The sequence below is a fragment of the Crocodylus porosus genome, unplaced genomic scaffold (genome assembly GCF_001723895.1).
Source record: "Crocodylus porosus isolate Cpor-Errol unplaced genomic scaffold, CroPor_comp1, whole genome shotgun sequence".
Classification (NCBI taxonomy): Eukaryota; Metazoa; Chordata; order Crocodylia; family Crocodylidae; genus Crocodylus; species Crocodylus porosus.
In genome coordinates, this window is record NW_017728886.1 from 124,295,106 (window position 1) to 124,307,992 (window position 12,887).

Below are 12,887 nucleotides of genomic sequence, written 5' to 3' on the forward strand. Positions count from 1 at the left end.
TTGTTCTGTAAAGTGACCCATGCATCTCCAAAATGTCTTTTATTACATGTCCCACTTAATGGCTGTTGAATAAATAGGAAAGAAATAAAGAAGACAACCGATGTAAGAATCTTCTTTGATGACAACTAACGTAGTTCAAAGTGCTGTTTTGTTATTTGAGGGCTTTGGATCACTGTGACTTGTTAATGTTGAAGAAAAGGAGACATTTCAAAGCTAGCAAATCTGTGTGACCTTTATCTCAATGCTTTCTTCAACCTTTCATAAAAGTTAATAATAAAAACCTTCAATTGTCCAAGGCAAAATAATTTTCACAAGCTGTACTATTACAGTAAATGTTTCTCCAATATCTGCTGTGGCAAGCTGAAGTTACTTTCTACCAAGAACTATTCAATATTAATGAATTGAAGTAGTGAGCTGAAAGACTGTGCCCAGAGAATTACTGGAACAGGCACTACATAGTGGTAATCCATCAGGAGTGATCAATAAGTTCTATCTGAGATAGTCTGTACTATAGATATACAGGAAACCTCTCAGAAGGATGAGGGCTATATACTCCTCCTAGCTTATGTTAAAAAGACTAAAGTCCTGAACAAAAGCTCCTTCCAGCCCTCTTTGTTTCTGCTGTAATTTACAAAGATACCGTAAAACTGACAGAAGCTGGGAGTAATGTGGATGAACTATGGCCCTGCTTCTCTGTCCTCCCCACCCCATACACACACTTCCTAAAACCAATCCACACATAAACAGGTGCAAAGAATTACACAAATCACAGAAATTCCCCAAATCTATTCCATTTTAATCTATTTCAAAAGCAAAGATTTATTAATCATTCCTGTCCATACTATTCCTATAGTCTATTCCTTCTCTGAAGAGGCAGTTGGGGGACAATTCTGCTTTTGTGAACCAGCAGTACTTCCCCTTTACTCTCAGACTCTACTGTTGTTCAGTTTGCATGTGTCTATAGAACCAAATCCTCACTCTGTTCCCCATGGCAATGAAGGTAACATTAGCTCTTTACACTCCTAGATGGCAGAGAACTGATCAAAAGCTGGAATTTCTATTCCCCTGGAAATTCCAAAATCCTAAAGAAAGAACATTGGGAGAAAAAGAACATCTTTACAAACCATTTAAATGATAGTGGTTTTAAGGCTGGATACTTTCCACTGCTGCCAGGCCTGCTGGCTCCCTGTCAGCACAACAAACTGGCAGGAAGCCAGCAGTCAAAGGGCCCTCAAAACTATGGCTGAGGGAGGAGCCTTTATGTTTGACAGCCACAGTTCACAGCCTCTGCAAGCTGTGGCTCTGCAGTCCAGAGGCAGGAGTTGCTGCAAATCAAGGACACCTTATGGTTTCCAGCTCCAGCACATTCTATATGTCAGACTTGCCATGGAGCAGTAGGCTCTGTAAGCCCTGGAGTCCCAGCAACCCACCAGCAGGCTGGCAAGTAACTAGACACATTTTGGACAGAAAACTGTTTGCCAGCCACACTCCCACTGGAGTCCTCAATGAGATCGCTAGAAGCTCAACAAATCCAATAAGATTCTATGAAACATTCAACAATTTGTCATTTTTCAGTAAAAAACAATTGCCGGAAAAAATTCCTGACTAGCTCTGAGGACTCCAAACCAGTTTGCCTGTTCCTGAAAGCAATCAAGATGGCCCAGAAAGGGGCATATAGCATCTCCAAGTTTGGCACCTACAACTGTCTTGCTGGGGTCGAAGCATCTATAGAAATGAACGTCCCACTTAGTCACTCACTCATTGCATCAAGGATCTTGTTCCTTAGTGCGCCCCTTGAATTCAGTAATGTCTATGGAACATAATGGAGGATTGTGGCAAAGTGGGGCTCCCTGACTAGCCACAGTGCTAGTTTCCCCACTTGCCTTTGGGCATACCACCCACCTGACTCTCCTGCCATACCTTGTCGTTAATTAATTAATGATCTTAATTAGGTGGGGGGGCTGTGCATTTCTTGCCCTGATGCCAGGGGGTGCTATCTGTGGCTCCAATCCTCCCCTACACAGCAGCCCAAGCCTTGCAGATGGCATCCAGATGACAGTGCTCCCGCCCAACAGCCAGACCAACCTTAGGCCTCATTGTTAGGCCTCAGTCACACACACATTCATACCACCCTCCTCTCAGTAGGGCCTCTCACACAGGGTCTCTTTCACACATCAGCAACTTATTCTGTCTTGCTTCCTCTTGGAGTGGGCCCCTTAGGCCATAGGCTTTATCTAGTTTGTACCTCGGGTGGCAGACGTACCGTCTTTTGGGCCTCTCCCATGATGCTTACCAGGGTAATGGCCAGCCAATTACCTGACCAGGTCTAAGCTTGTTCTGGCCCCTTCCAGGGCAACTCTATACACGCGCACACTCTGGGCTCTCACCATGATCCACTGGCTGGGGAATTGGCTCCATGGTCGGACCCAGAGGGTGGTAATTGATGAAAGTTAGTCATCCTAGTGTCCTGGGACCAGTGGGGTCCCCCAAGGCTCTGTCCTTGGACCCATATTGTTCAACATCTTCATTGATGATGTGGACATTGGAGTCAGAAGTGGACTGGCCAAGTTCGTGGATGACACCAAACTTTGGGCAAAGCATCCACACCAGAAGACAGGCGGGTGATCCAGGCTGACCTGGACAGGCTCAGCAAATGGGCAGATAAGAACCTGATGGTGTTTAACACTGAAAAATGCAAGGTTCTCCACCTTGGGAAGAAAAACCTGCAGCATCCTTATAGGCTTGGCAGTGCTATGGTGGCTAGCACTACGTAAGAAAGAGACTTGGGGGTCATCATTGACCACAAGATGAACACGAGCCTGCAACGTGATGCTGTGGCTAGTAGAGCAACCAAAATGCTGGCTTGCATCCATAGATGCTTCTCAAGCAAAACCTGGGACGTCATTCTCCCCTTGTACTTGGCCTTGGTGAGGCCGCAGCTGGGGTACTGCATCCAGTTTTTAGCTCCACAATTCAAAAAGGATGTGGAGATGCTTGAGAGAGTCCAGAGAAGAGCCACATGCATGATCAGAGGTCAGGAAAACAGACCTTATGAAGAGAGGCTGAGAGCCATGGGGCTCTTTAGCCTGGAAAAGCACAGGCTCAGGGGTGATCTGATGGCCACCTATAAGTTTATCAGGGCTGACCACCAGTATCTGAGGGAACGTTTGTTCAGAGCACCCCAAGGGATGATGAGGTCAAACAGTCATAAACTACTACAAGACCATTTCAGGCAGGACATAAGGAATAATTTCTTTACTGTCCGAGCCCCCAATGTCTGGAACAGCCTGCCATTGGAGGTGGTTCAAGCAGAGGACTGAGTCATCTACTCTCTCCATGGGGGCAGGAGGTGGGCAGTTAAATAACACTGTTAATGCACATTAACTAAAGAGCATTTTTGTGACACTTTAATGTGCAATAAAATAAGTGAAAGTGCATTAAAGTGCATGTGTAGATGTGCCATGTGTGCAGGAAAATGAGGGAGAAAAAGCAAAAGCTAGTTTTGCACAGCACAGTTAAGTGCTATCCAAACACTTCAGTCAACATCTCTCATCTACTAAAGTGCAGCTCAGTCAAAAGCTAGTATTCCTCTATCTCAGCCTCTGTCTCAATCTCTTTACTTTACTTCATATGATTCAAATATGCCTTGCACTATCCTGTAAAAGTTGACAAATGCAGACAAATGCACCAGGCAAGAAAGACTGGTGCAACTTTTGTTGGACAGGCTATAGACAAGCATCTCAGGGCTTTATACAATTAACAGATAAGGCAAGCCAGAATTTTATAAGCTGCTGGTTCGTTGCTAATTAACACCAGGCACAGTATTCTCTGTGGTGGTAAAGAATGTCACAAATGACTAGTAACATGCTTTGTAATGGAGCTGTAAAATAAAGCAGGCTTTCATTTTTAATCTTTCATACCAGGCTGAAACAAATGACTAAACTGAGTAAGAGTCATCATGTATCTCTTTGTATTTTTGGCAGTCACCAGCTGTGTCCAAGCACATCCAATAGCAACATACCCTGGCATAAGCAGAAGAATGGCCTGAAGACCCTCCAATGGTTTTGGCTGCTGATTATACAACAGATGTGACAATGCTGGCCAGCAACCCCATTTCACAGGTATTGTATAACTGCTCAAATAATCCATTTTCCTTTGGAGGGCAGCCCCAATCACACTCTTCAGAATGCTGTTTTAACTGGGTTCCTAAGCCAGAAAAGAGGAAGCTTTCCTTTCCTTGGAATGATGATCTCTTTTTAGAAACTGAACCATGATCTCCCTGGAGTGGCAGGCTTTACAACCACCTAGCATGATAACACATGGTATGCCACTCAGCTGGGAATGGCATTTAAGTTGAAATGTTGCTGTTGTCGCTCAAAGCTTCTGACAGAAGGTAAAACAGAAGGTCATACTCATTTCAGAAGTGCCACTTATAATCAAAATAAAGATTTCAGACCACAGTCTGATCTTACACTGAAAATCGCATGTAACTATAGCTGTGGAACAGGAAAAAGTCAAGAGAAGTATAAAATCAATCCCAGGGAGATCAAAACCTGATCAATCTCCTCTTAGTAGGGAAAAGCAAATAACCAATGCAAGCATGGTAAGTTATATAAGTAGAAGCATAGTCAGTGTTATTAGCAGCTGGCTTGTGCCATTATTGAAATATAGACTACAGCCGTTATTTTTTCTTAACCACTCTTGTCATATTCATTGTTTCCTCTTGAACTGAAAAACTAAATTTGTTGGCTGCAGTGAGGATACAACTGTAAGCGCCATAATTACTACAGGTGGGGAAATGTGGTTCTGTCTGTAAAGAGACAAGGTAATGTAGAGAGGTTAATGACTCGAATGCTCATGTCCAAGGGTAGAGCCCTAAGGGTCACATGTCTTGATGTGGTGTTAATCGTGTAGCAGGTGACCACAAATAAAGACCACAGAATGCAATGCAAGGTAGAATAATAGAGGAGAAACAATAGCAACACTTGGCACTACAGACAAAAATGAAGGCAAATAAATCTCACTTATCTTTACTGCAGTCTTTATTAGACTGAAGATTTCACAAATACCAAGATTAGGACTTGCTGTGTTCTGGACATTGGTCAGAAGATTTAATTCTAGTGAATTTTGGAACTATATGACAAGGTGGGAGGCTGGGTCTGCTTTCAATGAAGTCAGCATGAATTTTAGTAAAGACTTCAAGAGGTACCAGACTAGGTTCAGTGGTGGTCCTTTTATCAAAACAGGGATGCTTATTCTGAATTAAGCTGGAAGCTGTTCTCAGCTGGATCTATTGTTCAGATCCCAAAGAGGTTTTGTGAGGAAAAAGTTAAAATGAAATGTGTCTGTCTTATTTTTTTTTCAATAAAATTGATGGAATGACCTCATCTGTTTTAAAAAGCATCCTGAAAAGAGAAACATGTTTTGTGTTGACACTTTTTCCCTTCCTTAAAGTTTACAGACTACTAGTAATTTCTTAAGTTATATAAAGGGGAAGCTCAAAGACACAAAATTATGCATGCATTTATTTTTTTCTTAGAACAGATAAACCTATGAATTCAGCCACATCTAATATTTCAAAAAAATTGGCATTACTGACTACTGTTCCCCTCTAAAAGACAAATATAATCACTTAAACAGGAATCTCATTACAGGGAAAAAGGAGGAAAAGGAAACACGCTGTAATGGAAGAGTAAATCACTAGAGCGAAAACCTAAACTTAATTGAAATTCATTCAAATACAAATATTTTACACCTGTTTTTCTCCAAAGAAATTTCTATCCAAGAATGCTGTAGTCTTGCTGAAGTAAAAGGACTAGTCGCACTTTCCATACAGCTTTTACAGTTACACAAAAGAGCAGTTGGTTCATTCAAAGATATTACCCACAATAGTTCTTGTCTCTCACGTTTCCTGGACCATCATGGCTGCAGCATCACTTCAATACTGCCATAGGTACATATAATAATTAGTAGAAAGAATTTCTATGACTCTAACCTCAATAATGTCCCAAGTCTTAAAGGATAAATTTGTGCTTTCTCCCTCACTGCAGAGGGGAGATTTTTACAGATTTAAAGCAACTTTGTGGGAATGATGTCCGAGAACATTATCTTAGTGTTGGGCTGAGCTCAATTAGATGGCAGCCTTTGCTATATACACGTGGGTTTCTACTTCTGCCACTCTTTAACAAGGAGAATGACAGGACTGAATTATACTTTCTCCATTATCATTTATCCTTTAGGTATGTAGAAAAGCCAGATAATCACCAGGAGTTTGAAGAGAATGTATTTTATTGTTTGGAGTCTGAAGAATTTTTCAGAAAGGCTATATAAGTATGACTATGCTGTTAGAAACAAGCTCTGATTCATGCCAATGCTGTATGGTTAGACGATGAGGTTGATGGGCAGTTGAGTATCTGGAGAGGAAGCATTCAGGGGTCCAGTTTGCTCTGCTTTCCAGTGGGAAGTGAGTTTACCAGGGAGTTCTGAAAAGCAAAGCAGCAAAGAACCAACTGAAGCCAGACTCTGGAAGGAATAGAAGTACATCTCTGAAGAGACAAACTGCTGCAGGGACTGGCAGATCCTGTGTATTAGAAAGAACATTTGCTTATGTCTCATATATAGGGATGTGTGTGTGTACACATAACTGCTCTTACCTTTTTTGTCAATTATCTGAGATAATAAATACTATTAAATGTATTTTAAGCTGGGGGTAGTGATCTGCACTGTCAAAAGATAGAGCTAAGTTCTAGATCACTCCCTGCCTGCCTGGGTCTTTCACCTGCCAAAGCAGCTGAGAGAGCTACAGCATGGGCTGGTGCGGAAAGAAACTTAGTAGGCTGATTAGCGTGCTTACTAATAATTCTCTATCCCATTTACTGTCCCAGAGTAGCATTCTATTTAAATCAGTGACATATTAGGAGAAGTCTGCTACAGTCAACACCGGTCAAGAGGAATGTGGTGTAATGTTAATAGGTTCTGCATAGATCTCAAATAGTCTCTGTCTTTTTGGTCCTGCAGGCATAGTAGCCATACACAGGATTTAGAGAGGATGGAATGACATCCAGGGTGGGGATATTGTCAAGATTAACAGGAAAAAGAAAAAAAACATGCTAAGCATTATTAGAAAAATTCAATATCAATCTAACAATCTAAGGCATTTTAAGATGCCTATTACTGTGCAAAGTGCTGAAGTGGGCGTAATTTATTCCCTCACTGCACAACAGTCTAGTGAGCATAAATTTGAAATTATATGCACAGTTCCATTCACCGTTTTCTTTAAAAAGGATATTAAACCCTTCAGTTTGATGGACAAGAGCAGTTCCACAGAGGCCTCTGCCCTGCCGTGTGCTGATAATGAATGATTATAGAAATAGAAAAGGTACATCTGAGGGCAAGCAGAATAATATAGGTATTAAGGGATCCAGCCAAAAGTGTTAAGATTAACCCAGTGCACCTGAAAAAAAAGAGAAGATTTAGAAGGAAGTTCTAAGGTATAAAGAATTCTCAAAGGGACGAGGGAGGTAATCGATGCCACAAGGTTACTCCATGAAATGCAGGAAGAGATGACACAATCTTAACTTACAAGGATATGTTGAAAAGAATTTCATGTACTATTAAGATATTTGTTGATAAATGGAATAAACAGGGAAAGCAACAATTAGGTGCAGAATTTCTCTGTTTCTCTGTCTCTCACACACTCATTATTTTTATGCCTCGTTTGCTTTTAACACATACCTGTCACCATATTTAATATCAATAAAGTTAGGCAGAAGGCAAGGTAGGGTAGCAGACTTACAGGTAATTACATTCTGCTAAAAGGTAGTCTTACAGACTAGCTGAATCACCTCTGCCTTGCTTTCTGCCTGAGTTCAGACTAACACCACTAAGTACCTTTCGCAACTCAGTTAGAAGTTGGGAAGGTAAAGGTAAGTGTCAAAGCTACCATAGAGACTAAATGGAACCTTCATTGATTCATAGGCAGAGAGAATCTGCTTAATCATGGGCTCCTATAAGGATACTGATCATGATTTACTGAACTGCTGAAGAGTGAGATGACAGACCTCTCTTTTCCAGTAATGAAACAAGAGCTACCTGTGAAGCTGCACAGGTACCAGAATGTGTAAAAACAGAGAGAAAGTCAAACTTGTGATTGGGCAGATCTACATGAAAGGCTATGGTGACACAGCATCAGTGGGCATGAACCGTGACACCAATGCTACTGCACAATAGCAACCAGCTACTGCCCAGTAGGGTTAGAAAAAACCCGTGTACCACCAGGACTGGGCAGTAACAGAGGTTACTGTATAGTCATTTAATACTTGCTTTAGCAGAAGAGGTACTTAGTGGTGTTAGTCTGCTTTATCAAGTACTAAATGATTGTGCGGTGACAACTGTGCAGTCAGATGCACATATAGACACACCCATTTAGTAGGAAATTCTCTCTTTTCTACCCTGCTGCTATCCCATGCCCCAGCATGCAATGTGACATTACCATTAAGAAGTTCTACAATATAAAATGAAGGTCCTGATTATGTACCATTCTCATAAGAGAGATGTCACAATAGACTTCCTCTCTTATCCACATTCTAATTTGTATTCTATTTCTTTTCCCAAATCCTGTCGCTTTACTGTTGATGATGCAAAATGGATGCTGTTTTAAAAGCAAGTGAAGTCAACTCTCTCTTCATGTGTATTCAGTGAGCCAGGTCATCAACTACTGCAAATGGTTGTAACTCCACTGAAATCACAGTGCTTTTGAAATTATTTGATACTCATGGAGTTACACCAATGTACAACAGTTGAGTGTCTGCACAGCATTTAAGATTCTTTCAGATGAAAAACAAATATACTATAAATAAATAAAATTGGAGCTCTGGGCATATGAAAGGTTAGTATCCACAACATCTTATTGAATTTTCCATCTCAATTCAATACAAATATAACTTCTCCTTATATTTGCAATAAAGGCTTTGGTTTGAGATATAATATGACACTGACATGCCTATTTGAAACCTATGTACTTACCAGGCACTGTAAGTTGGACTATTGTGAAAAAAAAATCATGGTATTAAACTGAATTTTCAGTTTCTTTCTTGAGTTCTTAAAATAAGAATTATACAGAGTTAGAATACACTGTTACAGGCTGCAGGTCAAATTTACTGGTGATGTAAAAGAACAAAATTTCACCCCTGTAAATGGGGTTACAACTTTGTGGTTCCATTAGTACAGGAATGCAAAGGATTTACATACACTTACAGTCATACTCAAAGCATGTCAACAACAAAGTCTGAAGTATAAACTTTCTAGTTAACGTGTGTACAAAAGTCACATTGCACTGCATCTCAGGAGGGATTTTCAAAACTGTCTAAGTTACCTACCAGTCTAATTTTTGTTGCCTTTCACTAGGACCTGTTCTCTTAAGTCATTAAAATAATTCTGAAGTCCCCAGCCCAGTATAAACACTTTTATCACATCACATCACATCACAAATAGCAATGCACATAGTAAGATCATGAGCTTCTTACTTCTAGGTGCCTTTCTTCAGGAGAGACATCTGGGTTCTATATCCCACGTCAATGGAGCAACTTCCTTGCAGCAGCCCTGACTCTGATGCCTAACTTCTAAAGAAGTTTGGATATGCTCTTGTGCTTAACATTTCCTATTGGCTAACTCTAGGCAGCTCTCTGTGCAGAGTATAGTTTTTTCTGGATTACTCTTCTGTGGAGTTTAACTCTCCCTCAGCCTAGGGTGCAGGCAGTAATTGTCTAACTCTGGGCTTTGCATTCCACTCCAGGGCTAGGTGTCTAAAAGTTAGGTGCTGCATTGCCATACTTGGAGGAGCCAAAGCCCTGCTATAGACTTGCATCCTGTGAGTTTGTGATCAGATCTCTCTAGTTCCAGTTCAAGTCAAATTAAACCTGGTGAAATTTCATTTATATTCACATTTGCATTCCAAGTTATTCTTTCTTAAGGAGGCCAAAGGAAATAAAGCACACAAATCCATATTAAAATGATAAGAGGTTCACCTCTGTCTTTCTAATGCTAAAATCATAGAAAAGTAGAGCTGGAAGGTCACATAGGGAAGGAAGTTTAAAACTAAGGCTTTTTACTTCATCCTTAATTTACTGTGTTTAAGCTATTCAGGAATGGTAAGAGAGGAAGAACAGTAAGATTTCTTGTACAGTATCAAAACATACTTTCACCACATACAACTGTAAGACAAGAATGCTGCTTACTCTGGATAAAACTGCTATAGTATGTAGATGGTATCAGGTGACTCATGTCACCTGTATTTTCATAGAGAAGAAAACCCTTGACAAATGACAATACTAAAAAAAGTTATTTGTTTATTACAGTACTGTGCTGCAACTGTGCAAGTGAATTTAGAACTCTGCCTTTAAACTTTTCTTCTGCTATTTTCTGATGTCTGAACTTGACCCATCAGATAGTAAAAATTGTAAAGAATATGGACTGTTAATGTTTCTGAGTTACTGCACATCAATATGACTTACCTTTATAGCCTCCATTTAAATAATTTACTTTTTAAAACAGTTATATTGTGTGACGAGCTAAATTTTATTCTAATGTGTTCTGTCCTGGACCTTTTAAAACTTGAATAAGTGGTTAAAGCAGGTAGGACCATTCTGAGAGGGGGGGGGAGGGGGGAAGAAACTGCCTGAAACCATCATACATAGTTTTTAAAATTTCATATTCCACTAAGCATTTGTACTGTATCACTACATGTGTCCAGCAGCAACTTTAAGCAGAAGGAATGTGAAAGGAGCTTTACAGTAATAACATTCTGTCAGCTCTTTTCAAATTTACAGACATGTAATGTATTCCCGAGGGAAATTCAATAAAGAAAAAGCAGGAGATAAGATAAACACATTTTAAATTTAACTAAACTAAAACATAAATGGCAGCAACTTAAATAATATAGGTAAAATGAATGACCAACACCTCTTTTTAATCATGTGTTGATAATGTTGTTTGTTAAACTACGTTGAATTGAACTGGAGACTTTTCCCAGTTTGATCCCCTGTTTAAGCACAGTCCTTTTTGTATTCTCTCAGCATTTAGAGGTTATCTTTTAACAGAGTGTGGAAAGATGTAAGTGCTTACCTACTTCCAACAGCTAAATCCTCATGCACTACATGGACCATTTATTCCTGAATTACAACTCATTTCAGATAAAATAAGTACAGACAGGAGACTATAATCAATTGGACAGAAGACCTTTGAAGGACAGCCTTCAAACTTTTGCTCTCAGGAACTATGCTGTAAGGTGATGTGCCAGTCCTGCACCTACCACTTCTACAACTAAAGCCAGGTATACACACAAACCGGTATCAGTGACTGAAAACCACAACAGAACAGAAGCTTGGCACACACAGACTGGTTTAAAAATGGCAGAACCCCATCTTAGATAGACTTGGATGGATATAGCATCAGACGTTAGCAATTTAGGTTGGACAAGTCTAACAAAATTCTGTACTACATCCTCTAGAGTCTAAAGTTAGGTCACATTCCCCTGGCCTCCAAGGCTGGTTTGCAGGTCCCTGCTAACTCCCCATCACAGGGCAGCATGCTAGCCTTGTCCCATTGTTGTTTGCTCTGACTGAGCAGGCTCTCATGGCTGTTAGTGGCAATTGCACAGTGTGGGGGAGGCTTAGTTATAATAGCAAGAAGAAGCATCCCCCCCTGCCAACACATTCACACACATGCATGTCCATTAGGTGTCCTGAGGAGTGAGTGCAGTGCTGAAGAGGGTTGGGCTGGGTGTACAGGGTCACAGTGCTAGTGGGTTGGAGGGTAAGCAGTGTGTGTGTGTATCCATGCCCTTCCCATGCCAGCAGTGTGTGGGCACTGCGGGCTGGGCTGTCAGTGTGATCGGGAGGCACCCAGCTGCACCCTGCATGCACACCCCAGGGTGTGTGTGTGTGTGTCTGGGTGAGACACTGCATAGTGCACAGCCCAAATAGTAGCAGCAGCAGCAGGAAAAGGCAGCATGTAGGGGGATGGAACCTGAAGCAGATGCTGGGCCTGATGTTGAGCTTCCTGCTTTGTTCCCCAAAGCCCTTCTCTCAGACAGCAGCAGGACTAAGCAGAGGTCTCAGCCTTCTTCCTCCCACACTTCACCTGAGCTGAGCACTTCACCTACTCAGATTAGCACTCAGGCTAGGTGTGCTGGATCTAATCATGCTGCTTTCACTGCTGCCAGTTTCTCTCTCTGTCACTGGGTAAAGGGATTTTTTTATTAATATCCCAGGATGTGTCCAAGAAGCAGCAAAGAGGAGTTGGAGGAAGCCGAGCTGGGTGTGATGGCTGCTGCTGCTCCTGACCTGTCATTGCTGCTGCTGTGTGAACAAGGCTCCAGGCTGCTTGGGAATGGTGTTGAGAGTAGCAGCACTGGTGGCAGCTACAGCATCACTTGGTGGGTGGAGTGGAGGCTTCTCCTGGAGATGCCTTCTGGGCTACCCAATCCAGCTCTTCAGCTGGCCTGGTGCACTGGGAGGGGAGCAGAGGAGCCTGCCAAGGACAGAGTGGGAGGGTAGGGAGGCAGATAAGTGTGGGCTGCAGCAGGGTGGGGCTCCCCACTCTCCCGCAGGGGCAAGAGGCACCTGCAGTGGCTGCAGGCAAGGCTGAGACCCCAAGTCTCCAGCCAGCACAGTTGAGGAGGGTCTGTGTAGTGGGGGCCTCCATTTACCCCACACTGCTCAGCATGGCTGAGATCTAGCAAAACCTGCAGCCTTGCTTCCTGCCTATGGCTGTCAGCCAGGTTGGGCAGTATGGTGGGAGGGAATGGAGGCTCCCACCATATGGGCTCCCATCTGTGCTGGCTTGAGTCTGGGGAACATGGCAGGGGCCTCTGCTCCCCCACCCCACCC

General features: G+C 42.0%; 1 protein-coding gene across 6 annotated transcripts in view; it reads right to left on the minus strand.

Moving 5' to 3' along the window:
• The window catches only part of CTNND2 (catenin delta 2), a 936,097-nt gene that overhangs the window by 122,211 nt on the left and 800,999 nt on the right, over positions 1–12,887 (minus strand). The gene's annotated exons all lie outside the window — the stretch shown is intronic.